At 36.0% G+C, this 27,669-nt stretch overlaps 1 protein-coding gene across 4 annotated transcripts in view; it reads right to left on the bottom strand.

Annotated features, from left to right (window-relative positions):
* Positions 1 to 17,522, bottom strand: part of LOC145693497 (thialysine N-epsilon-acetyltransferase) — an 88,422-nt gene extending 70,900 nt beyond the window's left edge. For 2 of the 4 annotated variants that reach the window (XM_081769560.1, XM_081769556.1), the window contains exon 1: positions 17,424 to 17,522. The gene's annotated coding sequence lies outside the window, so the exon portion shown is untranslated. Of the gene's footprint in view, positions 1 to 17,408 lie in introns of all 4 variants that reach the window. The other 2 variants (XM_081769559.1, XM_081769555.1) reach the window with 1 other exon arrangement.
* Positions 17,523 to 27,669: the final 10,147 nt, after the last annotated feature.

Genomic DNA, 27,669 nt, shown 5'->3' with positions numbered 1-27,669 from the left:
ATTGTTATCAATATAACTTTAGCCTCCTCAGGTATATGGCACACGAGGATTGAGCGATATAACATTATACAACAATAAATAATCCATATTTACAAGTGAGAGTGATTTTGTACAGTTATTTCAAATAACGTGGAGTTTGATTCTGTGTTTTTGTATTTCTAATATAGGTCAAAAATATTTGTATAAGTTGAGTTTACACAAAAGACATAAACATTTGAGTCGTTTTAAGTTTTTACTCAAGTTATACTAAAATATTAAGAGGTTTAATTATAATCGATGCTATTCTGCTATTATTGGCAGGTCACTTAATGCAACTCAGAAGCTTCAATATACGGTGCCCTCAGTTAGTCTTTTCGTCTTGACGTAGCAATTTTCTGTGTTAATACCTTCCTTCAACTACAGTATCCTTTGCCCCATCCCTCTCTTTCCTTCCAGCATATTCTCTAGCATGTCCCTCATAATAAAGTTCGTCCTGAGCCTATGTCCCAACCAGTTCCTTTTCCTCCTTTTAATTACATCTAAAATTTTTCTTTTCTCCCCTACTGCTATAATTTCTAACACCTTCTCATTCGTTTTCCATTAGCTAATCTTATTTGAAAATAAATAAATAAATAAATAAATATCTGACGCATTCATAGTGTAAAAATAATTTAGCAATTTATGGTATTTCAGTAAGCTGTGCCGTCTTGATTATCTTTCAAGCGTCTCCAGAATTTGGGAACCAGTAGAGTATTGAATATGTTAAAAAAAAAAAAAAAAAAGTACGAAACATTGTAATTTATCTTATAGGTAGTGAAGCGTGGGGACCAATGAAAAAAAAATAAAGGTTATCACCTACGTTGTATACTATCATCATACACGAAGGTGAATTATATTCTATTTAGAAACATACATTGTATTTCCGTTACTATTGGCGCATTGTAGAATTTATCCAGAATAAAATTTACGTATGAAAAGCATAAGATTTCTTAAAAGCAAGACTTGCAAGACTCTTGCAGCAAGACCAAGACCAAGACCAAGACTGGGTGTGCAAGACCAAGACAAAGACTGGATGTGCAAGACCAAGACCAAGACCACCCCGGTCTTGGTCTTGCATTTGCTCATCACTAATTATGCGATCAGCATTGTAACTGGAAATCGCAAAGTTTCACCACTTCTGTTTTGAACAGATAGATAAGAATAGAGACAAATCTTGTTCTTGCTCTCTCTCTCTAACTTTCTATTACGATTTGTTTTATTTCGTTTATTTTTTAAAAGAAACTATTAACATTTCATTTTGTATTTTTCAAATATGATTTTAAAAAAATAAACTGCATAACACACTCTTCATCAAAGTAACATAGTAACTGAATATATATAGTCGTAAACTCAAAACGTATTAACGAATGATTGTTTTAATAATAATAAGCATAAAGTGAAATCACATATTAATCGATAAATTTCATTGAGCTAAAAATGATATTCCTAATGCGTAGTTTGCGAGAGAATCGATAAAAGCGAATTTTTATGACGCTAAAAATATTTCGTTTGTGACTAATAATAGCAAGTTCCATAGCTAAGCATACCGTGCTCGCATCGTTAGCCTAGTGGCTAGTGGGTGGCTTTTGGTATATGGGTACCGAGTTCGATTCCTTCTGGGGAGTTTTGAGTTTTGAATGATTGCGTTGCTTAACATTCCACCTTACAGTATCAGCCCATGCTTCGTACAGCTTGGTCCTGGAAAAGACACTCTTACAGCTAATTAACCAAAATCTCTTTCCATCGTGACACTAGCAAGAGAAGGGTAAGGAGAGTACACATTATGGTTAATGAGATGTAAGAACCTAAAATTATTATTAATTCTTAATTTTAATTGTAATTTATCTCAATTCATGTTTTCAAAATTTCAGAAGTTTTCTATCATTATAGTAGACCTACCATTTATTATTATTATTAATCACTATTTTACATTTTAAGCTAAAGCAGGCGGTAAGAGATAAATGGTGATAAATACATGGATAGTAAAAGAAACAATACACACTTCGATCGGATTTTGAACAGTCGACAGGAAGGTCATGAAATTGCCAGCCTAATGCCTTCTAGAACCGAGTTTTTCAAACCTTTTTTCAAGTCCGGCCGATTTTAGTTGCATTGTCCTACAGACTGCAATAGTCTTCTCCACTAGTGTCATTGAGATCATTTATCAAAACCGATCCTATAATTGGAATCGTAAATTGATTTAAATTTATTATTATTATTATTATTATTATTATTATTATTATTATTATTATTATTATTATTATTATTATTATTATTATTATTCTGCAATACAAAAACATACTATGCGGGTTTATGGTAGGCAGCATCGTGTCCAAGGGTTTTCTCGAGGTTTCTCGTGTCCTACATTCGCATAATTATGATATTGTGTTAGGGGTTCATGGTCGCTTAGTTCAGAGAACTGAAGGAAATTTTCCTGTATTCCAAAGGTATTTTAGAGGTATTCCAATTTAGTACCGCCTATAATTCCTCCCACATTTTCATTTTATAATCATTCACTTTCATTAATCATTTGACTCCTTCAGCCTGAAGGTCATAGCTCTTGACAGGTATTAACTGAAATGATTCATCAGCGGAAATCGGTTCGCAACAACGCAACGGAAAATTAGCGTTTCTGACAGGAAACTAAACATGTAATACAGAAAAGAACAGTGTCTGCACATCGGTAGAATTGCGTTTCTGTTTGTTAAGAAGGTGTGGAGAATTAAAGTGTCATATTTCAACTGCAGCATGTCTTTATCAGGGACGATGCAATGTCAGCAGAACTACTGTTGTATTTTGAACTTCCATAGGTAAATATATTTTGAAAGCAAAATAGCATACTTATCACCTTTAATAATCAGTGGTAATCTGGATCAAAACTGTAAAAAATAACTTGGCTAGATGGGTTTTAATAGGACATATTTTGTTGTAAACTAGTAATTTCAGTGAATGACATCACAATGAACTTAAAATTTGAAACAAAAATTTTCAGAAGCTTTTCAACTTGTGCAAAATCTTTCAAAGTAAAAATAAAAAGTAGCATATGGAAAAATTTAAACAAAAATTTCAGACTAAAAGTTTTACTCAAAAATTTTCTGAAACAATTTACTAAGTTAAAAAAAAGTCAAATTTGAAATACTGTACGTGAAACAAAAATGTTCACACAAAAAAATTAAAAGAAAAGATTTTTAAAAAGTCCTTCAAAAAATTTAAAGGTTTGAAAGTGATCAGCAAATTATATTGTGCAGGAATAACTTTCCAGCAATGACCATAGACTATGACTTGTGACTAAATGTTGTTGTCGAAGTATGAGATTGTTATGGTTCCCTATCAATATATTTTATTAATTACCTTATTAAGTTTCAAGTCATAAATTTTTCTACTTATGACTTTAAAATATGAGTCATAACTACAATCCAAAGTTTCAAAAATTTTCGAACTAAAATAATTAACAACAATTTTGAAAGTAGTTCTAAATTTTTCAAACTAAAAATTTTTAAGGAATATTTTCAAAAAAATAACGAAAATTTAACTAATATTTGAAGTTGATCAGCCAATCAGATTACACCAAGAATAACTTTTTACCAATGACCTATGGTTATAAATTCTAGCTGAAGTTCAAAATGTGAAATTGTTGTCGTACTTCAATTGGTTTTAATAATAACCTATCAAGTTCCAAGTCTTAAATTTTTACACCAATGACCTTAGACTATGAATAATAACTACAATCCTAAGGTTCAACGTGTGAAATTGTTGATGTATATCAAAGTGCCTCAATACTTACCTATCAGGTTTCAAGACCAAGATTTGGAGTTAATCAAGTCAGGGATCAACTAATCAGATTTCACGAAAAATAACTTTCCGCCTGTGACTTTGGATTGTGTATGAATATGACTACAAACCCTAAGGTTCAAAGTGTGAAAATTGTTTATAAAAGATCGATTTTAATAATAGTCTATCAGGTTTCATATTCTTAATTTCAAGTCCATAATTTGTAGTTAATCAAAGGCAGTGATCAACCAATCAGACTGCAAACGAACATAACTTTCTGCCATTGATCTTAGTCTACAATTCCTAAGGCTTAAAGTGTAAAATTCTTAATCAGAGGCAGGGATCAACCAATCCGGTTGCAGTAAGTATATTAAATTTTTGCTAATTTTTTACCCATTGAAGGACACAAGTTGAACCATCTAAATTTAAATACCGAACTCTTAGAGAACAATTACCAATTTTCATTTTCTACAGTTCCTAAATTTAAGGCTGAACCAAATGTACGTCTTCCAAAATTTAAGACAAGTGGATCAAGAAATCACTGCTTTATGAAAAAAGATAGCTCCATATGTTGCAGTGAAACCACATCTTAGAGGACAAATTAGGTTTAAAAATCTCCCAATTTGATTATTTGACACTGTTTCATCCACGAAAGATTCAACATGAACCACACAAACTTTTTAGTCTTGTCAATTCCAATTCTGGAATTTAATGTGACCCAAGTGTATCCCTCCCGTAATTTGAAAAAGTGTCTCTCAAGGTACTCATGTCGAATGAAAGAAAAGAAGACCGTGTATCCATTCATATGATTCACACGTAGCAATAAAACTACATCGTAGAGGATAAATTAAGTCACAAATTTCTCAAATTTGATTTTTTGATAATTTTTTATCCTTGGAAGGAAACAGCAGAAACCATCCAAATTTACAGAAGTATATAATTTAGTCGTAGAGAACATTTACCAACTTTCAGTTTTGCCAGTCTCCAAACTTGAGGATTGGTCAATGTAAACCTCTCGAAATTCTAAAGTGGTACGTCATAGTATCCGTGTCCTATTCAAGCGAATAAATCATTGTACTCATCCATAATAATCATATGTTATAGTAAAGAATACATGGATACATTAAGTCAAACACCGACCACGTGGTATAACGTATTTTTTGCATTTTATTTATTTATTTTTTTACTTATAAAGGGAAAAACATGGACCATCCAAATTTATAAATATGTACATGAATCCTAGAGAACAATTACCAATTTTTATTTTTTGACTATTCACAAATTCAAAAGTGAGCAAAATATACATCTCCCACAAAGTTGATAGGAGTACACCAAGATATCATTGCTTTAAGAAAGGTATTTGGTCCTTAAATCCATCCTCATAATCATATGATCTAACAAACTACTTGTTTGAAGATAAATGAAGACAAAACCCGACCATGTGGCAATAAGTATAACTTACGTTTGTATTTTTGACAATCTTTTATCCTGAAAGAAACAAGCTAGACCAACCAAACTTACAGAGGCATATACCTTAGTCCTAGAGAAGAATTATCAAGTTTTACTTTTAGCAATTTCCAAAATTTAAACGTGGGTCGACTGTACATTTGAGTGTTGTGCATCGTGATACTCATGTCATATGAAACAAAACGAACTCGAACATCCAAGTTTAAATTTACTTTTGCAATTCTCAAATTAAGGGGTTGACCATATAAGCCCCTCCCGAAATTTCAGAGAGTTAATTATAAAAAGGGGACAAGTATGACCACTTCGAGTCCTAGAACACAATAACACAATCTTACTTTTTGATATTTTCTAAATTTAAGGTGTGAACCAACACACTCCTCCCTAAAATTGAGAGACGTGCATCAGAAGTAGTCCCGTATCACGGGGGATCGGGCCCCCTTGATTTTTACTGGTCCCCTGACATTTTCACCGTAGGCTTGCAAATGAACTACAGTATGGTTGGATCGGGCCTCCTTAACTTCTGCCGCCCTCCTACATTTTTGGGCTGGCTACGGGCCTGATCAGAGGTACATAGTTCTTTACTGTCATACAAAATTTTAGTTTTAGTAATTTCCAAAATTTAGAGGGTGGTCCTATGTACCCTTCCCCAAATTAAAGGTTGATGTACTAACTTACTCTTAACCAAACTTTAGAAAGAGAGGTACTAGCTATTACTGGTTCGTAGTTTTCGGGCCAGGAAAAGTTTCGCTGACTCGGGTAGCAATACGCAATCCAGTACTACTGACGACCACAAGGGCAAACCTCAAGAACTGCTTGTGATGTCCGGATCAGTTTGAAAATTGCTTCCTTCGACCACTGCACCAATCGTCTTAAATAATTCTCATTACCAGCAGAGAATGTTAATACCACGTAGTTTTACTTAGATAGTCTTTATGCAGATAATAAACAATAGAGAATAATACATTATAGTAACAACTGTAATAATTAATTAGCGTACTCTATACGATTCGGGTGCCTACACGAGGGCATTGTGACGCAAAGTGCTTCCCTTGAATTTAAAGGTAAGAGAATGAGAAACTTGAAAAATGATATTCACAAAAATATTGTTATACAATAATAGCGTTTTAATCAAAGTTGTGTCCAGTGTTCGGCAGTAATTGAAAACCTGGACCACTAACAAGTTTTAAAACCAGGCAATGCTATTGGTCGAAAATGTCTGGTGAATTTGGAGCAAATTAAGGTTTTGGATACTTTTCACTTTTGCCAGTTTACAGATAAAATCTATTAATTTATAAAGGAAGAGTAAGGAAAAAAGAACTTACTGATGTACAGTGCAAAATCTGCACCCGGAGCGAGAGAATACGATGGCGCCCCCGTATATATGTGTGAGGTCGACATACCAGCCGCGAAGCGCCACCATGGTTGCCGCGAAGGGTAAGAAAGTTTTCAAAAATAAAACCTGCTTTTCATTGATTTTGAGCACTTTTTATTACTTTTTTCCTTCCATTTTATACATGAACACATGCACTTTCCTAACATGAGTAACATTATAGGACCATTTCCTAAAGAAGGAAGAGTATTTAAGTACGGTACATACTAGTAATATTCCAAGTAATTTTTTTTTCTTTTTCCTCCCAAATTTTGCACCTTCTTACTTCGGCTCCCAGTGCCGTCACCCGGCTCGCCCCCTTCTCCTACGACACGGTTTATGTAGACGGAAAAGATGTAAATCATCTGCGAACATAGGAACAACGTTTAAAAGCGTGGTCCATTATTAGGAAATTGTAATGCAAATGTTCAGTGAACAACTAGCACACTTTGATGTGTATTTTTCGCACTTTCCTTTATGCACATACCCAACAACGCTGACGTGCTTGCTCATGTGTACCCTCCAGCTTAGCCCTCCCCTAAACCGGAACAGATGTAACGCTAGCTTTTAGTGATCTCATAGCACAAGTTAATTGTAGACCTGATTTGTTTAACATCCCAAGTCTACTGGGATATTTTTTAGGAGGAAGAAGTAAACATTATATTTGGCATGTTATTCTATTCACCTAAAATTATTCTCTCTCTCTCTCTCTCTCTCTCTCTCTCTCTCTATTTTTTTTAAGGTTTAATTGGACTTAGGATGGAATATTAGCAACTGAATACCTCTTGGAACTTAGATAATGAAGAATAAAAGAAAAGAAAGTAAGAGAAAAGTGGATTTGGGATGTTTTGCAATTCGGGTCCTTTGGTGTATTAACCTATCGGTGGGATCAGGGCCTTCGCGTTCGGATATTCTTCACTTTCGAAATGAAGACAAGAATAAAAGCAATACGCAAAGACATAAAAGTATTACCAGTATTAAACATTACCAATAATAATTGCTACGAAAGACTAAATAGATCTCTTTTACCATCTATCATGAGCTGTATGTGTTATTAACAATTTTAAAAAACCTCCTTGCAGGGGATTCGAACTGGCGTTCTTTACATTTGTAATCTAGCAACTTAACCACTACACCAAGATGAGTTGCCGGCGTGTTATTTGTTCGTATTTGTATTTTATGTTCCCACTTCAACAATTTTTACTCTTTCTTTTCTCCGTTTAGCAGCTGTTTCTGGCTTTCTCTTTCGGTGTCATCCTTTATTTACACTATGCACTATTCGTATTCACAGCTAGTGCCCCTCTGCAATGTCTTATTCAGATAAGACTTTTCTTCTTGCCCCTCACTAAACATTTGATTGATTTAATTCTCATATTATCCATGGCTGGAGCGCAGGAATGCCAGACTCAAAAAAACAGATGTACATTTCCTTTCCTGATAGACAGTACATGCTTTTACTATGTTGATGTCAGTTCAAAATAAACAAGAATAGCATCCGATTTCAACAATTTAATCCATGGTTTCATTAACATTTATGTTTTAGCTACAAAAGCCATTTATTTTAAAAAAATAACATAATACCAACTTCATTTATCTTAGATTCCATATTTAAATCTAGAAGTACAGAATAAACTCTGGTTGTTTCTCATAACACACTGGGGGAGCGCCTTGATATACAACATATGCCCGGGCGCATACAACCCACGAGACGGCCCCGTGTGGGATCTAAGTACGTAGCCATATTATAAACCTGTAGGAAAGACCCGGCTAAAGCGGACCTCCAACTGTATCCTCCAGACTAGTGCTGCCATCTGTCAAATCCTCAACACTAGACAATTCCAGTAATTGAACGATAACATTTGCTACGTTATATAACAAAAGTACGTTTTCAAGGATTTTGGTTATAAGCTCTTTACTGTACCTAAATATACTCGAATAGTCCCCATAATGAAGTCGCGGTCGGCAAGAGAGATTGCCGCCGGTAGGCAGCCGGCACCCGTCCGCGGCGGCACGACGATCCAATTGTTCAAAGTTGCCGACCATTTGCCGAGGCGGCAAGTGGTCGAAAATCATAAAAAAAAGAAAATGCCCTTTGCCGACTGTTGCCGACTGCTAGAGTCGGCAAAACAGTCGGAAAGGCCTTTCCGACCCTCTGCCGACCCCTTATGCCGGCCTCTTTTTGACGGCGCCGCCGGCGCATTTACTGAGCCTTTACGGCTGTGTACCGACTGCTCGGCAAGGCAACTATTCGACGGCGGCGCTGGCGGATTTTATGCACCTTTTCTGCTGTTTGCCGCCTGCTCCTAAAGGCTCATTTCCAGCGCCGGCGCATTTTATGCGCCTTTCCGGGTGTTTGCCGACTACTCGAAAGGATTTCTTTCCGAAGTCGGCTTCCCAATTCTCGCACAGGCGGCATCCGACCTCTTGCCGCCGTCGAAAAGTGGCCCTTTGCCGACTGGAAATCAACCCTTCAGGAAGGCAATATTTTCATCGTCTTGCCTGCCTTCCCCCATGCTATGATTTCTCGACAAGGAGCAATCTTGCAAGTTCTTGAAGTATAATACTTGCATTGTATGTGTGTCCCAGTATAAAATTTCTTCCTTTTTGCTTTTTTGAAGAACTCTATAAGCCAAAAAAGCGGAAATTGAACGGGACATGCAAGTATTATATACTTTCAGAACTAGCAATTGTGCCCTTGCCGAGAATTCATAGCACGGAGGCAGACTTAGGCAAAGCTACTGTAAAAGGTGGTGAAAATTTTGCCTTCCTGAAGGGTTGATTTCCAGTCGGCAAAGGGCCACTTTTCAAGGGCGGCAAGAGGTCGGATGCCGCCTGTGGGAGAATCAGGAAGCCGACATCGAAAAGAGGTTCTTTCGAGCAGTCGGCAAACAGCCGGAAAGGCGCATAAAATGCACCGGCGCCGCAGCTGGAAATTAGCCTTTCCGAGTAGTCGGCTCGGCAAGCACCAGAAAAGGTGCGTAGCAATGCAATGAAAATCATGGCGGATTTCCACCAATAATGTTGCACTCGGTACATACGCAGTACATTTCTACTATTCTCGGTACGATTTAAGTGCCATATAGAGGGAAAATATCTGGGAATGACTTACAAATGCTTGAAAGCGACCTAAAAATAACAAGTAAGCCGCCAATAATGCCCGTTAAGAATAATTCAATTAACACGTCTGTGGGTCTAATGTGAAAAACTTATAACAGCCAGTACATTTTAACCCTGAAAGCACATTTTTCACTATCAGGACCACTAGGAACAACACTGTTCTATGCATTTAAAATTTGCTCGTTACAAACGCTTTTTCGGAGAAAAACAAGCAGCAACAATCCGTCGGAATACGGAGTTTTCAATCTGTCTTTTTCCCATCAACTATTTGAAAAAGGATTCTAAACGTCAATTTAAGTTTTTATAGGTAAACATGGCCAAAAATCGGCGACTATAAACAAAAGAATAGTCATAGTTTAATTTGTCAGATTTACTGTTCCACTAATTGCCTGTCCAAAAAAATCTTTGTAGTCGCACGCCACCAGCATTTCCCATTGACAATCCGCTGGTGGGCCGAAAGCGGGCCTACAACGGCCAAGAGCGGCTAAACAGCGGGCCTCGGGCCAGTATCGACAGCGGCCCGCCAACGACTTTGCACTTTTTCCAATGTCGGCTCGCTTAGCGGTAACGTGTCTGCTGTCGCCAAAATGTCGCACGCGGGTTGGTCAGCAATTTGTGATTTTTACGACTACAAATCTGTACACAGGCAGCCGGATGAATGAATACCAGAGTCTTAAGGACCAGGCTTTGGAGGAACCAAGTTAAAGTGCCGCTAAATATTACCGTTTTTCCGTAATCAAACAAAAATTGTTTTGTAGGATGAGTAGTGTGCATGAGACAGTTATCACGAGTCGGCTAACTGCTTTCGTTAATGCGAATTCGTTTTTCAAGAAAGTGCCGGCAGTGTATTTTTGCTGTCGTCGTCTGACTGTTTCGGGAAAGCTTTATACGAGGGAAATATAAGCCCTAATTCGTATTTTAAAGCAACAAATTACCTTCTAACTCTCTTTGTTTTCTTTTGGTGAACGATGTTTTTGCTCGTCGCGGTCGAAAATCGCGCGGAAAGACGCCAGTGTCCGGCGCCGGCAATCCGATCGCGCCATCTGGTCGGCTTGGACAAATTGTCCGACTGTAGGCAGGATCCTAATGGAGGAATATCTAATACATTATTAACACTAGTTGTAGTTTTGCAGTGAGGGATTAAAGGTCAGACATGTATAGATAGCAGCGACGACGCCAGAGGGGGGGCAAGGGGGGCGAGCGCCCCCCTGGTGGCTACTCCTGCCCCCCTAACTGCCATCCAGACTGCCCCCCCCAGACTCCTACAATCATAAAACATTCTACACAAAGTATTTTATATCAGACTCCTACAATCATAAAACATTCTACACATAGTACTTTCTCTCATTGTCAAATTGTAGTCTTATTTCCATGCATTTACTATGTGGCAGATTAGTCCTCAAGCTTTCTTCTTTGAGCGTCTGGGTATGCACACATATTTCTGTTTTCTAATTTAGCACCTTTTCCGGTAAATTTTAGTTACAGTTCTTTCTTATGAATTTTAATTACTGTGCCTAGCGAACAATTGTAGATTTGGTCGACTTGTTTTCTTCTCATTGGATCAACTTCGATTAGAAACAAAAGAAAGGTAAAACCAATTACATAACGTGTTTGTATTTATCCAGTTTTAAAGTTTTCAGTTTCATATTTTGTTTTATTTAAAGGTTTTATACTTCTATTGAACATTATTCTCGGCTTTCAATATTCGGAGGATGGGCTTATAACAGCTTAATTTGCGACTACCAGGGCTTAAGTTTTTGAAGGAAAAGAAAGTTGTGTTTTCCCTTCCTGCAAATGATAATAATAATAAATATATGGAATTAAATCGATTATTTATTTAGCTCCCAATAAAACGCATTGTCAGAGTGTTGATCTTTAGTTAGTAATTGGTATGCACTACTGCTCCCTTACTTATTTTCTTTCAAAGTACTGACATGACGTCTACCATATTGACTAGAAATGTACGTGGAGCTGCTGAAAAATTCGTAGCCCAACCCAGGAGTGCACGTAGAATGGTGAAGTTTTACTTCTTCTACACTTCCCCCGAGAGTCAATATACTACCTTGTACAGTGCTCCAGTTTTGCAGAAGTTAAAAAAATCTGGAGACTTCCTCGCACCACTATTCGTAACACTACCCTTGTCAGATCTAAAGTTCAATCAGATCTAAGTTTAAGAAATAAGTACAGGCAATAGTTAGACGGAGCTAAATCTGGGGAATAAGGATGATGATCTAGACATTGAAATCCTAGATTATGCAATGCTAATTGTGTTCGCAGGGATTCGATGGACAGGTGTATTCTTTTAAAGGAACACAATTCCTTTCTTTTCATTTTCCGCGGTGTTGAACTTTGAATTTTTCTTTCAGTTTTGTGAGTATTGCAGAGATTCTGAATTAAATTTCTGACCGTTGCGGAGATAGTCAATGAGTACGACTAGAGAGCGCACGAGACGATTCGAGACAGGATTTTCCTGACAAAATTCGACTCGAGACATGGCTCTTCCAATAGAGAAATATACATTTTTCGAGTCGAGACATCACTTTTGCAGCACATTTTCGAGACGAGACAGCCATAAATCTTGTCTCGTGCGCATCCCTAAGTACGACTCCATACTTATCCCAGAAGAATGTTGCAACAGTTTTTCAACCTACTTCTGTGTCTTGAACTTTTTGGTGCGAGGAAGAAATGAGTGCTACTACTCCATTGACTGTTGTTTCTTTTCAGGATCATAGTGGTACAACCATATTTCGTTCATGTTTACTATTCGTGAGCGAAATACTCAGCATTACATTCAAATTGGAAGAAGACTTCTCGTAATGCCGCTACTCTTTTATTCTCCTGACAGATTTTTAGGAACCCATTGTGTCAAGAACTTGCGCATACCCAAGCCATTCTGAATTATACTACCGACGCATTCCAAAGAAATGCCCACAATCTCTGACACAAGTTTTACTGAGACGGTAAAAACTGGGAAAGGGGGTTGCAACCAGACCTCAGACTATAATAAGTATATCGTGAGTTTACTATACACTTTTAAAAGTGTATAAATAATAGCTTAAATTCTTTTTGTCAGTCAAAACCTGGGGTGGCGTAGGAACCCCGGCCCCAGGTTATATCTATCACTGGCTGAAATGTTGCAATTTTTCAAGAATAATGTCACAAATTGCATCCATGATTTCGGGAACAGTCACTAGATAATTTGTTGAGAAACCGCCACGTTTGAACTAAGCCATCACTTCTTCACCACTGTATATAATGGAGGAGAGTCCCGCAGTGTTTAACTGATTTTCTTATTAATTTATTTTGGTGACTATCCTTGGTGGAACAAAAATGTTATAATAGTTGTGATCTGGATGTTCGTGAAATTCGCTGTTTGGGCACACATAATCACTTCAGAGGCCTGAGAAAGCAATAAGAATTTCATTATTAATATGAAAATTTGTTTTCATTATTAATATGAAAATTTGTTGAAAACATGTTTTTCAAAACTACAGTTTCATCTTTCTACCTAGTACCTACACTCCTTCTGGGTTGGGTTGGATTACGAGATTTTCAGCAGCCCGTCGTAAATTTTATATATACTGTATATACGTAGCATATAGTACTAGACGAATTTGTTACTTGTAGAAAACGTGAAAGTAATTCAATTTAGATTTCAAAACTTGCATTGAAAAATATTTCATGTACAGATGTTACTTATTTGTTAGTTACAAATTTTACTTGAAATAAGTTTATCATATAGGCCTAATATAAAAACAACAACGAAATACACAATGTAAAGTCAAACATAATAAATGTCATTTTTGGTGTGGAAAATAGCCGCCCCCCGAAAATGTATCTGCCCCTCCTTTGTCCCCCTAGGAACTTACGGCTGGCGTCGTCACTGATAGATAGACATAAAAAAAGGGTTAACTGTCTCAGATGGCGACCCAAAATGCAAAATTTACGGATAAATGAACAAAATCAGATGAAATATCATTATGAGAGTAACCGAAAGTAATGATGGTCATCAATGTAGGATGATTGATTAGGGAGGAAACCAATGTTAACTTCTGGATTATATGAGTTTGCGGTTTGATGCGATATGAGATGAACTGGTAGTAGAGCATAATGACAGTGTTTCAAACTTGCTGTTATTAAATAACGTAGGATGAGTATGCTGCTGTAATAGAACTACATAAATATAGAGCCGAAACTAGTAAGAGGGGAGTTTCATCTGAGATAAATATAGTGAAATGGGACAAAATTTTTTTTAGTGTTATCCCATGTTATTGAGGCATAAATTTATAAAATATACGAGAAATATCGTGTAGTGTGATTTTGCAATTGGATTGTAAAAATAATTTTAAAAAGCACCGGAATGTACACGTTAAATGTATAATAAGATAAAAGTACGGAATGGAAAGGGTGCTCTATACCACATAATATTCAATGAAAGGAAGTGCTATTTCAAGACAGTGTGGAAAGTGATAGAGGAAATGTCGCCAAGCTTTGCGACACTCATTGCATATGTTTTATGCTTTATGAATTGTTTTTCTACTATCGTCATTTATACGTATACTGACCGTCACTGACGCGCCTCCTTTCTACAGACCAACCCCCCTCGCTATCGCTCGGGCGACCTTGCTGCGCTCCTGCCAAGACTCAGTTCTTGCCACTGTAGTTCTTATACCATACATCCACACACTGTATTACTCAACCCTCATAAAGTCAATCTGCACCTATTAATGAAGCTCCTTCTTTAAGAAACAATTTCTGAGGCAGTAAGAGATTTAGAAAGAAATTAATTTTTAATGAATATAAGTATTCCTCCATTGGATTGTTAGCATGCAGGAAAGAAGTATTTTCGTATGTGTCTGTAAATTCCCAGTGACATGTCTTTAATAGGAGACTGAACCCCAAACGTCCCTGAAACAAGTAACAAGGAAGGATGATATCATTCACGAATTTTTAGTCAGTTTCGAAGTCAGTTCATATATCCTTCATCACAGTGAGAAGTTCTGAATTCATTCTTTAATGCTGCTTGTAGACGATCCAAGAAAGCATGAACAAGACCATTCAATACTTCAAATTAACACGTTCAAAGGAGTATTGTTCAAGACACTTGAACAAGAGTCTTGAATGGACTTGAAACAACTTTTACACGATCATAGAGGTATTGGATCCGTTTTATATCCCTGTTAATAGATGGCAGTCTAAAACAATTGACTAACTATGAAAACAAATGAAAGCGAAACTGCGTACTGATTTAGTTCAGACCTGCGCATGAATAGCTATAATATTAGCATATTTTTTTACTTTTTGCAGGCATTTGTAATTTAATAGATTATACTAAATAATTTAGAAAACAGGTTAATTGATTTTGCAGCAAACCCATCGAATTTTCACTAACTATTTTGTCCCTTTTACATTAAATGCAGGTTAGGTTAGCTGACGTTAAAAAAGTAAAGTGCTGCTTAGGTATAAAATCGTTCCCTATACTAAGCTTTTTCAAAAATTTGATTCTTCAAATGGCGTGCTGATGACAGAACCACACTCAAAAAGAACAAAAATCGAACTGTTTCCTAAACTTGTGTGTACTACGAGGCAATGACTGCCTTTTGATATTTATGCTATGGCATCGAAGACTGTTTAAAGAAAAGGCTGATATCACAGAAAACCAAACGAAGCAATAATAATATTTTTCAGCTACTAGACTTACCGCCCATATCTGCATCAGACTTACAAAAGTCTTATTAAATCAAGAAAAGTCAGTTATATATATATATATATATATATATATATATATATATATATATATATATATATATATATATATATATATATATATATATATATAATGGACTCTTTCCTAATCTACACCCGGTATTGTATATTAAATTCTCAAATTAATAATTCTTATTGCCTCAAAATTTAACAAATGTTATGGGTATGCAAGCATTATAACTATATAAATCGTGTATGTTATCAACAAAAAATACTAACAATATCTTCCGGCGCAAATATTAGCTTTTGTTTATTATTATAATGCACACTTGGAATATCAGATAATTATGGAAAAGAGTAACGAAAAGATATTTATTCAACAACTGCAGCTCTGTCTCATGACGCCATCATACTTATTTTGTATTTTCCTGCACACAACTCGAGCGCTGATTGGCTATTGAATGCTCTTGAATTCGATTGTTTAGAACAGGACCGAAACTAAATTTCTTGAACGAAACTATTGAATTCAAGACAAAAGTGACGTCGGTGCTGACGTCTTTTTCATCAAATACTCTTGAATGGTATTGAACAAGTGTCTTGCTCAAGCTTTCTTGGATCGTCTACAAGCAGTATTAGTAATTTCTGAGTAGTGTGTAGTTTGCAACACTTCACAGTTTGACGGTACTAAATTGCGCAGTAATACTATATGGATGCATATTGATGTAAAAAGAGCAAAGGAATATAAAATAAGAATATTTGTGATTAACAGTCCTCATCAGTGAATAGTGAAGATCTGAAACGAAATAGGGGTAATTGTAGGTAAGATATATGAAAATAAGAACAGATAAGTAGTAATACAATTTAGAAAACAGATTCATGTGGGTCTTATTCGCCATCTGGGCTTGTGTATAGCCCGCTCCCCCCAGTTCTTTGTCACCGGAACTGGAAGAGTCACTACTACTACTTATATTGAGAACAGAACCCAACCAACCCCTGCGGGGCTTCTAACCCGTTCCTACTACTACTACTACTACTATTGCTACTAACTACCACTACTACTACTACTACTACCGCTACTACTACTACTACTACTACTACTACTACTACTACTACTACTACTTATACTAAAACTAACTTACCACAGAATTTACATCTTAAATCTTTATAACATGCGGTTCCGATTCATTATGAACTAGTATGAATCGTTAAAATCATTATGATTCGTTAAAAATCACTGGGGGGAGCGGGCTATACTCAATCCGCCATCTGCGGCAGTTTAGCCCAAAAAGTAAAACTTTAGAAGGTATTAAGAGATATTATGAAAGTTTTTTTTTTTCATTTATTATTTCTGGTGATACATATGAAATTTACCTATTCCAGATAGAGTATCAGCATGCACCAATAAAAGCAGAGAGTAGAAGATAAGGGTACACTATTTCCACGAAAACATGTGGGTCTCACTGTTGTGTAAGTTATGTCTCCGTATTCTTAATCTGTCCAGTGAAGGTGGAGGGCAAGTATGTTATGGAAAAGACTCCCAGACGTCCAGATTTAGACGGGGCAGTTCCGGATTTAAAATATCTATTTCTTTCAAAAATTGTTCAACATTTCAAATGCCCGTTTTTCTCCACAAATCCCGCTTTGTTAGTCATCAACTAGGCCTACGTATAATATGCTATTCCTCATTAACTTTTGGTGAATGTTGACCTATTATTTAATTAATTATGGTAGGGAATTTTAGCAAAATTGTCTAACAATGAAAATACAGTAAATTTTCGCACGGTGGCTCTTTCTTAGTCTCAAAAATCTGGTTGCTCTACTCATAGAACAAGGTGAATGATAAACTTTTACCACTATAATAAGTGTCGGCTAGGAACTCATGCTCAATTACTTATTCTATAGCGAAACCATACATTTTGAGTACAAGTAATATCATACTAGGTATAAATACTTTTATTACCTAAACAATAATTACCAATATATGAACTTCACTGGGTAACGGCGTTAAGATCAAAAGCACAATCATTCATTGATTTTATTCTTTTGCGAGGAGCCTTGCTCATAGGCACGAATATTGCAACCTAGTTGCCTTTTTCTTAGTTTGTAATAAAACATTATACAACTTATAGACGATCCAAAAAAAAAAAGCTTGAACAAGACCATTCAATATCTAAAATTTACATATTCAAAGGAGTATTTTTCAAGATACTACTGATAGTACTGGACTCAAACAAGATCCTATATTAAGTCCTTCCTTCATTTTAACAATCCTGTCTCTGATTGTACAGTATCCATTCTCCCACAATGCCTCTAATCCTTTTCTTACCTTCTTACTGTCCCAATTTTCTATTCTCTTTTCATTCATTTCCTCTTCTATTATTCTCAATATTTCTTCTCTCTTAAGGCTCGGGAACGTACTCTTAACATCCAGACTAAATAGCACTGTGCTCTCATTTCTTCTTCCTAATTTATCATCCTCTTAACCTCTTGCGTATTCTCTATTCTCCTACTTTCATGTCCTCTCACTGCCTCGACTATCCTCTTAAGCTTTTTCTCCAACAGTTCTAACATATTATTCCTGCAGTTAAGCACCGGCCTCAACTTCACTACTTGTTTCTGGATTTTTGGAAATCCTTTCATCCTCGGTAACTTTCCTTCTTTCACTAACCTCTTGAAAAAGAGAATAGAAAATTGGGACAGTTAGAAGGTAAGAAAAGGATTAGAGGCATTGTGGGAGAATGGATACTGTATAATCAGAAACAGGATTGTTAAAATGATGGAAGGATTTAATATAGGATCTTGTTTGAGCTATCAGATATAATAATGAATCGGTGGGAGGAGACGATAGAAAGAGGAGGAGAAAGATTGTTTCTTTTTTGCCGTTATGTGAACGACAGTTTAGGAATATGGAAGGGAACGAAAAGGCAGCTGGAGAAATTTGTAAGGGACGTGGAAGATAAAAAGAAAGGGATTCGACTAGAAAATGAAATACAAGTAGACAAGGAGATAAGCTTTTTAGATATGAAAATAAAGAAGTCGGAAGGAGGAGAGTTTATTACATCCTGGTACCAGAAAGAGTGTGCAGCGGGAGTGTATTGCCACAAACGAAGTGATGTGGATGAGGGTACAAAGAAGAATTTCATAAAAAGCATGGAAGAAAGAATAGGAGACCTAAACACAAATGAAGAACAGAGGAAAACAGATTTAAAGAAGTTCTGGACACAACTAAGGAGAAATGGATACAACAAAGAAGATAGGGTCAGAAGAAACATAGCAAGAGAGAGAAAGAAAGAGGAAGAAGACAAGAACAAAAAATGGCTTGGAATAGAAAGCCTAGGCAAAGAAACAAAGAAGATAAAGTGAATGCTTCGGAAAGCAGGAATTAGTACGTACAGGAAAGGAGGAAGCAGAATAATTGAACTAGTCAGGAGAACCAAGAGATAAGCAATAGCGGACAAAGGTCAAAGGGGAGTAATATATAGAGTAGGATGCGCGGAGTGTAACAAAATTTACGTAGGAGAAACGAAAAAGGAAATGCAGGAAAGGATTAAACAGCACCAGGATGATGTAAGATTGAAAAGGGACAGCAATGCGATATACAAGCATCACAAAGAGACAAACCACAGGATAGAGTGGGTAGGAGCAGAGGTCATAGAAGTAGAGAGCAGAACTTTGGTGAGAGAATAGAAGGAAGCCAGGGAGATTATGAAGGCAGGAGACAAGGTGATGAATTGGAATGCAGGATTGTCGATAAATAAAGAGTGGGAAAAGATTCTGCTTAAAGAAGAATTGAAAAGGAAGAAGAAAGAAAGAGACAAAAAATAATAAGGATAATTAGAGTACAGCATGTATCCAGCGAAAAAAAGTAAACTTTTAATTGGACACGTGTGCAGCTAAAAAGTGAAAGTGAAAGCCACATAAGTGTTACTTTTTAATGAAGGGGCGGAGCCTAAGTAAAAGTATCTCCTGAAAGTATATAAGTGATTACCAACTTTCAAGCAGCCAGAAGGAGTGGAAGTCTGATGAAGACACAGTTATTGTGTTGAAACTGTTACGTGATAGTGTTTTTTTTTTTTTACATATTATCACATAGCCTTGCTCAGTGTGTTATTGTGTATTGTAAAAGTTCTATTCTTTTATTGTTAAAGAAATAACATTGAGAAATTAGATGATTTATCATACCAATATCTCATTCGCATCAACATATTTTTTCTTTATAAAATGAAGTTTAGTTAGCCGGCGTTAAAGTAATGTTTAGTTACATATGATAGTATATGATTAATTTGTATCTCGACCATTTTTCAATGAATTTCTATGTATATGATGCAAGTTTCCAATAACGTTTACCTCGATTAGATCAGATTTTTGTCTTCCATTGAAAGATTCGTAATTTTAGGTTATCTATGATAAAATGCTTGAAATTGTTAAATTACAGTTTTATATTGGTGCTGATGTTTTTGTCCACTTAGATTTAGATAATTTATCAGCATTATCATTAAATTTTATATCCACATGAAATTTCGCGCAAAGAATTTTTACTTTTAAGTTTTTATAGTATAATGTTTGATAAATCTTTTTTGATTGCAATTAAGTTCCAATATGTTTTGGACTTCCCAGTGGTGATTAATGCTGTAATGACTCTCAACGCGTCAGAGGATATTCCTGCGTTCATAATCTTTAAGTGCTTTATCAGGGTAAAATCTTGCCTTTAAGCAAAGCATTCCCTTTCAAAAATAGAAGTAGACATCGGCAGTTAATATTGTTTTTCAATAGATAAATGTAGCATAAAACAGCTTCTCTAATAGGTTCATATTTTGTTTCGAAGCATTAATAAATATGAGCTTGCATTCTTTGATTTCGTAATGAAATTCAGATGCTGTTATTGTTGGAGCTTTAGATATTCTTGAATTGAGCTGTTTTTATTTTTTATATCTTTTATATATCCATGTAGATTGAAAGTGTGAGGACAGTTTTTCTCTGTTAAGTACTTCTATCTTTTCTAAACATTTATAATTGACGATGAAGATTTAGCCATCTAGATAGTATAAAAATTACCTTTACTTTTAAATTCATTTATATGGGAATATTGTTGGTTATCTCTAACGTAAGACTGCATTCTAGGCATTAAACTGGTTACGAGAAAATGATTGTTGTTTCATATTGAATCGTTTGTATTTTATCGTAAAAGTATATTGGGTTGCTGGTATAGAAAATGCTTCCGTATAGTATTTTAGCCGTTAAAGTTTGATTTTTTAACTTATTCAATAGTTAAGGATTCACATCTCTTTTTTGCACTTAAGCCTTTTATATTCATATATTTCCATGCTTCATTAGATAAATGACTTAGGTGTGACTTTTATGTTAACCTTTTATCTACAATTTGTCCCAAATGTTATATTTGTTTATTGCAATATAATCTACTGTTCATTATGCTAATGATTGGATCTCAATATTTTTGATAAATATTGTGAAAGAAGATTTTAACAAATTAATATCTAAACCACTTTCAAAACTCAAATTCTGGAGAATTTTAGGAATTATTTCAGTTTTGATTGTTCCTGATTCCTAATAGCTGGAGGTTTCTCAAAAGATTAAATCGTCAGCATATAACAATATTTATCTTACTTTTTAAGAAATCATTCAATTCCATGGTAAAATGATTGAAAATTACAGGGCTGACTTTATTGCCTGTAGTAGACTGAATGACGTCAATCTTATCTCTGTATAAGCCTTATTTGTTTTAGTATGGACTTCCCTGTCAAAGAATATGTTATGAATTATGCGAATAAAATAAGATGGAATATTAAGTGCAAGTTACTAAAAGTCCAATTGCATCAAATATAGAACTGCCTTTCCTGCAACTTGTGATATCATCTGGTAAAACTTATTAGTATTCCACATACCAACCTGGCCTGTTTAAGCATGTTTAAGATGACTTGTTCAAAAATTGTTAAACTACAAGGTAATAATGCTATCGTTCTGTAATTTTTAGCATCGTTGCATTTTTGTTAGGTTTAAGAATATTAACATTCACAGATTTTTTCACTCAACTGGAATAGTACCAGTACAACTTTCCCAAATTTGGTTATATAAATCCGTCTTCTTCACCGTGAGACGTTGCCGGCATTATCGTGAGACGTAAAACTCAGATTTCATTTCTTTTATTTTCATTTCCATTTTTGGTTTTATAAATTAAATAATGCTTGTTTTTCTTCTATTGATAAATTATGTAATGCAAGTAGTGAATACCTTCAATAGCTGGCAATGATTTCTTGTTAATATGATTCGGAGCAACACTAGATCAGTGATCGCCTAGGTGCTTGCCAGTTGGCGAGTAATATGCGTGGTTTATTAACCCTTAAAATTAATAGGGTCTTTTGGTGAAAATTGGGTAGTTTTGCTTAAAGAAGTGTAACTTGGTCCATAACGGTAGCAATGTGATGATTTATACCTCATTGGATTTATCAAAGACCACGCTTTCATATTCCGTAACACTGGGACTTATATGAGGTCCCTCAGAAAAGCAGTGTTGTCAAAAGTAGGGAAAATTCACCTATTTTTACGAAAAAAAATGTAAAAACAAATGGCTGGCAACACTGCTTTCATGCTGGAGAAAAATACTGGAAAATGTGAGCTGGACTATTTCCAATATATCCTGCAAGTATCGCAAAATTCTAGCGAGCAAGTACTAAGAAAAAAATAATACGTGAAACCGTGATATTATAGGGTTATTTTCGCACATACATTGTTGCAATGATGCTTATGTGTAACTCGGGATATGTAACAGGGGAACAATTGATACCTTGTTGGATTCGTCAAAGACCATGTTTTCATATTCCCGTAATATCGAGACTCATATGAGATCTCTGAGGAAAACAGTAGTGAAAAATTACCTATCGTTAGGAAAAAAACATACATAAAACAATTGGCTGGCAACACTGCGATTACTTATTTCACAGCTTAATAACACTGAAAATAGAAGATAAACATCGCTGTATCGTATAACGAGTGCTAACAAATTGAAAGTCCTCATGTGCTTTTCTGCTTTGATCTGCGTAAAAGCCTGTGTGTAAGAAATGAGTCACAGGTTTATTTTTAACTAATTAACAATGACCTTTTTGGCCTGTTGAACCACAAATTCTGATGGGAGGGTTGGAGACGAGGGGGTGCTTGGATTCAAGGGTGAATTGATGAAGTAAAATCTCTTATCGTTACGAATGAATGTGCTATATTTATTGTAACTGAATCATGGTTAGATAAATCTGTTAATACTGAACAAGTTGATGTACAAGGGTATTCCGTTTTACGACAAGACACGAGCAGGTGTGGGGAGATAGTAGTATATTATCTTAAAAACCTAGAACTTGAGACTATTGCCTCCAGCTCTGGTGACGGATTAGAGAGACCAAACAGAATTTCTTAACTTTACTGTAAAAATAATTATTTTAAGAGTTTAAACTCTTATTCAATAGGTTTTGCTGCATTATACAGATCACCCAATATATCGTATACTTCACTATCAATCATTGAAGATATTATCATCGAGCTCTATCCACAGGTCGATTCTTTGTATTTAATTCAGTGATGCCAATTCCTTCAGAGCCGTTTTCCCTTCGCAAGCTTCAGAATTTCCCTTTTCCAGACAAAATTTCCCTTCATCCAAACCGTTCAAGTACTGTATTTAGTAAACGCATTTTCAATCGTTTTTGCTTCACCCCCTCCCCCAATCTTATAACCACATACAAGCAAATACCTGACAGCCTTCCTTTGAGCTTACGCTGAATTTGAACTTGATTTGTCGTTTAGGTATCTAAGGCGTCGCGATAGAGGAGGGAAAAGGAGATGAAAGGGTGTAGGTCAGGACCTATGTTAAAGGTGCAATCTCTGCATTTGCCTGGTGTGACTGAGGAAAAACTATAAATACCTCGGTCAGGACGGACAACCTAAATAATTCATAAAAAATATAAAAATAAATATTATGTAAATTTAATTTTTATCCTAGATATCATGATAGATTTTAATAGTAATGTAACCTAAGATACAAAGAAAATATTAAGTATATATTTGGTACGTGCTTACTTAAGAATAGCACTTCCATATTTACTGAAACGAATACGAACAGTTACAAAGAAAACTCTAGCTGCTACTGTCTTTAGCTGTACACGAGGAATGTTCGTAAGCACAATACAAACTAAATCAAAGTTTAGAGATGCGGAATTCTTAAGAATTTATAATTCTGTGCGCACAGTCACCAGAAAATTGTAAACTCACAATCTCTCACTGGCTGCAACCAATTTTGAAATTGCGGGTCTTGCATCCCTTCAGGTCCAAATTTTTTAAACTGCTCACGAGGAACTTTCTCCTCCCGGAGAGTTCATTTCTTTTTGCCCGTTTTTTCACTGGAGTTCATGCAGATTCAAGCGAACAACTGCCGTCTTCCATTCTGTTACCACTTAACAGTATGGTATGCTGGTGATATAACACTTCAGATCGTTTTAACAGTTACAAGAAACGTAAGCCAGAGCTACGGACTAAACTGCAAACTCACCAACACAGCACGTCCCGGACACGAATCCAAACCAAACCGTTATAATAGTTGGAATGATAATTTAATTCAGAAATATTTCATCTTATTGCATTGCATTTAATTCAACAATGGGAAGATTAATTTTGATAAAAGATTTTAAAATATGTTATGTTGATCGATGTGTAATGTTGATAAATATTAAAGAATGCAAAGCAAGATAACTTGTGAGAAGTTATGTGAAATATGTGCAACGGATTGTTTGGAACAAATAGGATGTTGAATTTATACTGAATTTTAATGAGTTTAATCAGATACGTAAATACATTCAATCCATAAATGATTGAAGAAATGTTCAAATTTCCCTGCAATATTGAGAAATTACAAGCAATTTCCCTTTTTCCCTTTTCTCCAAAATTTATTCAAAATTTCCCTGCGCCAAGGGAAATTTCCCTTCAATTGGCATCACTGATTTAATTGGCGATCTGAACTGTGACCAAACTTGCATAAACAAACCTGAAACGGTATATTTAAACTCAATATTAAATAGATTAAATCTTATTCAAATAATTAATGAGCCTACTAGCATAATTGAAACAAGTGAATCTTTGTTAGATGTTATTGTTACTGATAACAGAGATAGACTGGAGTGGCATGGTGTTAGTCCCCCTATTGGAAATTCTGATCATTGTGTTATATACATGGTTCTTGATATTAATAAACCGCCTAGTCCGAAACTTGAAATTCTTAGCTGTCGAGATTATGTTAGTTTTGATTTTCTTTAGCGATGCTCAATACATACACTGGAAAAACATTGAGTCATTTGAAACAATAGACGGGAAGGTTTCCTTTGTACAGGACGCTTTAACACGTCAGTACACGCCCCCCAACTGTAACATGAGGACACGCCATGACGGCAATTTGCTCACGCAAGTTTTGATAGTTAATTTCAGTATTTTTACATTTTTATTGAGAGTGAAAAATTTATTCTATAAAATTTTGGCTTCTTAGCTTATTATAGACACTTTTAGTACCTAAAAAAGATTAACCTAAAGATTTTGAGAAAATTTTTGTTATGTTTTCACAGTTTTTGAATTTTCTATTATTACACGAGAACACGCCACGTTAGCATATTGCTGCACTCTTGGATTTACAGAGTAACGCCAGAACACGCGCTGTGAGCAAATTGCCGCATTAGCTATTTGGGCTATAGGAAATTTTCTCCGTCATATTGACACTCGTTTTATTATTACAAATACAAAAAAAAATGTACAAAAACATCATTAATGTATTAGAACAGTGATGTTATGAAACTAGTCCAGTGAAATTTAGAACGTATATTTACATGTCACCTTCTCCGTCCATATCGTTTACAGCTGGTCCTTGGCCACGCTCGGTGCAGTTTGTACATGATGGTCTTATGTTCCTTGCATTTCGGAGTGTTGCAGTTGATGCATAAGACAGTAGTTTTCCTGTTCTTTCTACGAGGGCAGATACCGCAAACTCTATTGTGACCTCGCTGATCAGGTGCTGCTTGAGGTTCTTGTCTAATAGGCTGAAGTTAGAATATTTCAACTAGCCGGTCTTTTATTGTTCTTGCGATTGGATAGTTTGCAGCTATTCTTCTTTGCGCATGATCCATAATAAGCTGTCGACCAAGTGATTTCAAGAAGTCTTTTCTTACGGGCTTGTTGAATTCATTATATCCCATGTTGTTGGCTTTCCGAATAACAAACGAATTTATTCCACCAACATTCAATTCAAAGAAAAACATTTTTAGTGGCCAGCGATTTGATACACTCGATACGCTATACTCTTTTTGCATGACGTCACTGACATCTACACCACATGTTTTTGTTGTAGATGGTTTGCATGCATCACCTGTACTTTCACCAATCACATCGTCCTCATGCCATGTGGAAAGTAATACAATATACTTGTTCTTTGCAGCTTTGTACGATACTAGTGCCACCTGTTGTTCTACTCTTCAAACAATACATTTAAAGAGTGAACAAACGGCCCTTAAAATACAACACTTAACACTAGAACACGCCCGTTAGCAGCCTGCTCACAACAATCTTTACGTGGTTACACGCGCCGTTAGCAATTTGCTCACGGTGACCAATACAAACCCTCCCACTCCAGAACCATGCGCGTGAGTGGAAAAACTGATCAGGGTCAGGTAGAGGTGGGGTGAATAGGGGATAACTCGGCCCCTCCGCCCCTATTGTCTTAGAATAAGGAAAGTGCAGGTGTTTTTGCAAAACTGCGGCAATTTGCCGCGGGTGCGTGTAACGACGAGTTAACACATATATTCGATGTGCATGCTCCTATTAAAAAGATCAAGCTTTCTAAAACTAAACTCCCATATCTCTCAAGTATACTGATGAGAAAATGCAAGACCAAGACCAAGGCCGGGGTGGTCTTGGTCTTGGTCTTGGTCTTGCACGTCCAGTCTTGGTCTTGGTCTTGCACACCCAGTCTTGGTCTTGGTCTTGGTCTTGCATGCAAGAGTCTTGCAAGTCTTGCATTTAAGAAATCTAAAGCTTTTCATAGGTAAATTTTACTCTGGATATAAGGGATAATAAACTCTACAATGCGCCAATAGTAACGGAAATACAATGTATGTTTCTAAACGTAATACAGTTTAACTTCGTGTAAGTATAATGATAGTGTACAACATAGGTGACGACATTTATTTTATTTTTAATGGGTGTCAACGCTTCACTACTTATAAGATATGCTAAATCACGTTTCGTAATCTGTTTATATTTTTTTAACAGATCCAACACTCCACTGGTTCCCAAACTGGGGAGGCTACCCTTGAGACGCATGAGAGAAAATCAAGACGACACAGATTATTGAAATACCATGAATTACAAAATTATTTTTACACTCTAAAGGCGTCAGATTTTTCTTTTCAACCACGATTAGATAATTCTTGTATTAAACGAACTTCCAGTTAAATATTGAGATTTTGTTTTACTGATTCCAATATGTACTCTATGGTGCAGAAACATGGACATTACGCAAGAGCGATTAAAAAAAATTGCAGGCTTTCGAAATGTGGGCATGGAGAAAAAAAGAGAGAATTAGCTGTGTTGAACGTAAAACGAATGAGAAGGTGTTATAAATATTAGCAGTAGGAGAAAAAGAAGAATTTTAAAGAGGAGGAAGAGGAACTGGTTAGGATATTGGCTGAGGAGGAACTGTATTATGAGGGACGTGCTAGAAGGTATTGTGGAAAGAAAGAGATGGAGGGAGCAGGCCCGTGCTGGGTCACTAACGAGGGCGGTGGACAAGTCTATCAAAAGGGCGCCCATACAAACGTGAATATATATATTGTCACGTGAAACGTGATATTGTCAACCGTTGAGCACATTGCAAAGATGACATTGCCGAAGCAAATTTTTCCGCGTGCGGTCAAAAACACCTGAAATTTCGGAGGTGAATGTCCCAGCTATGTTAACTCGAGCAACAAGTTCTTCGGCTGCCGTGGCTAGTGTTGAATACAAAAGGCGTTTCATAACGCCCCAAATAAGAGATCAAGGGGCGTGAGGTAGGGTGAAAGAGGTTGTCATAATACAGGTCAATCTCTCCCAATCCAACTATCTGGGAATGTTTCACTTAAGTAGGTCTGCATATACATGTCAAAATGTGCAGGTGCACTGTCATGCTGGAATCACATCTACTGTCT

Source organism: Thermobia domestica, chromosome 8 (assembly GCF_964235325.1).
Source record: "Thermobia domestica chromosome 8, izTheDome1.hap1.1, whole genome shotgun sequence".
In the NCBI taxonomy this organism is placed as follows: domain Eukaryota; kingdom Metazoa; phylum Arthropoda; class Insecta; order Zygentoma; family Lepismatidae; genus Thermobia; species Thermobia domestica.
This window is presented reverse-complemented; position numbering and strand designations above follow the sequence as displayed.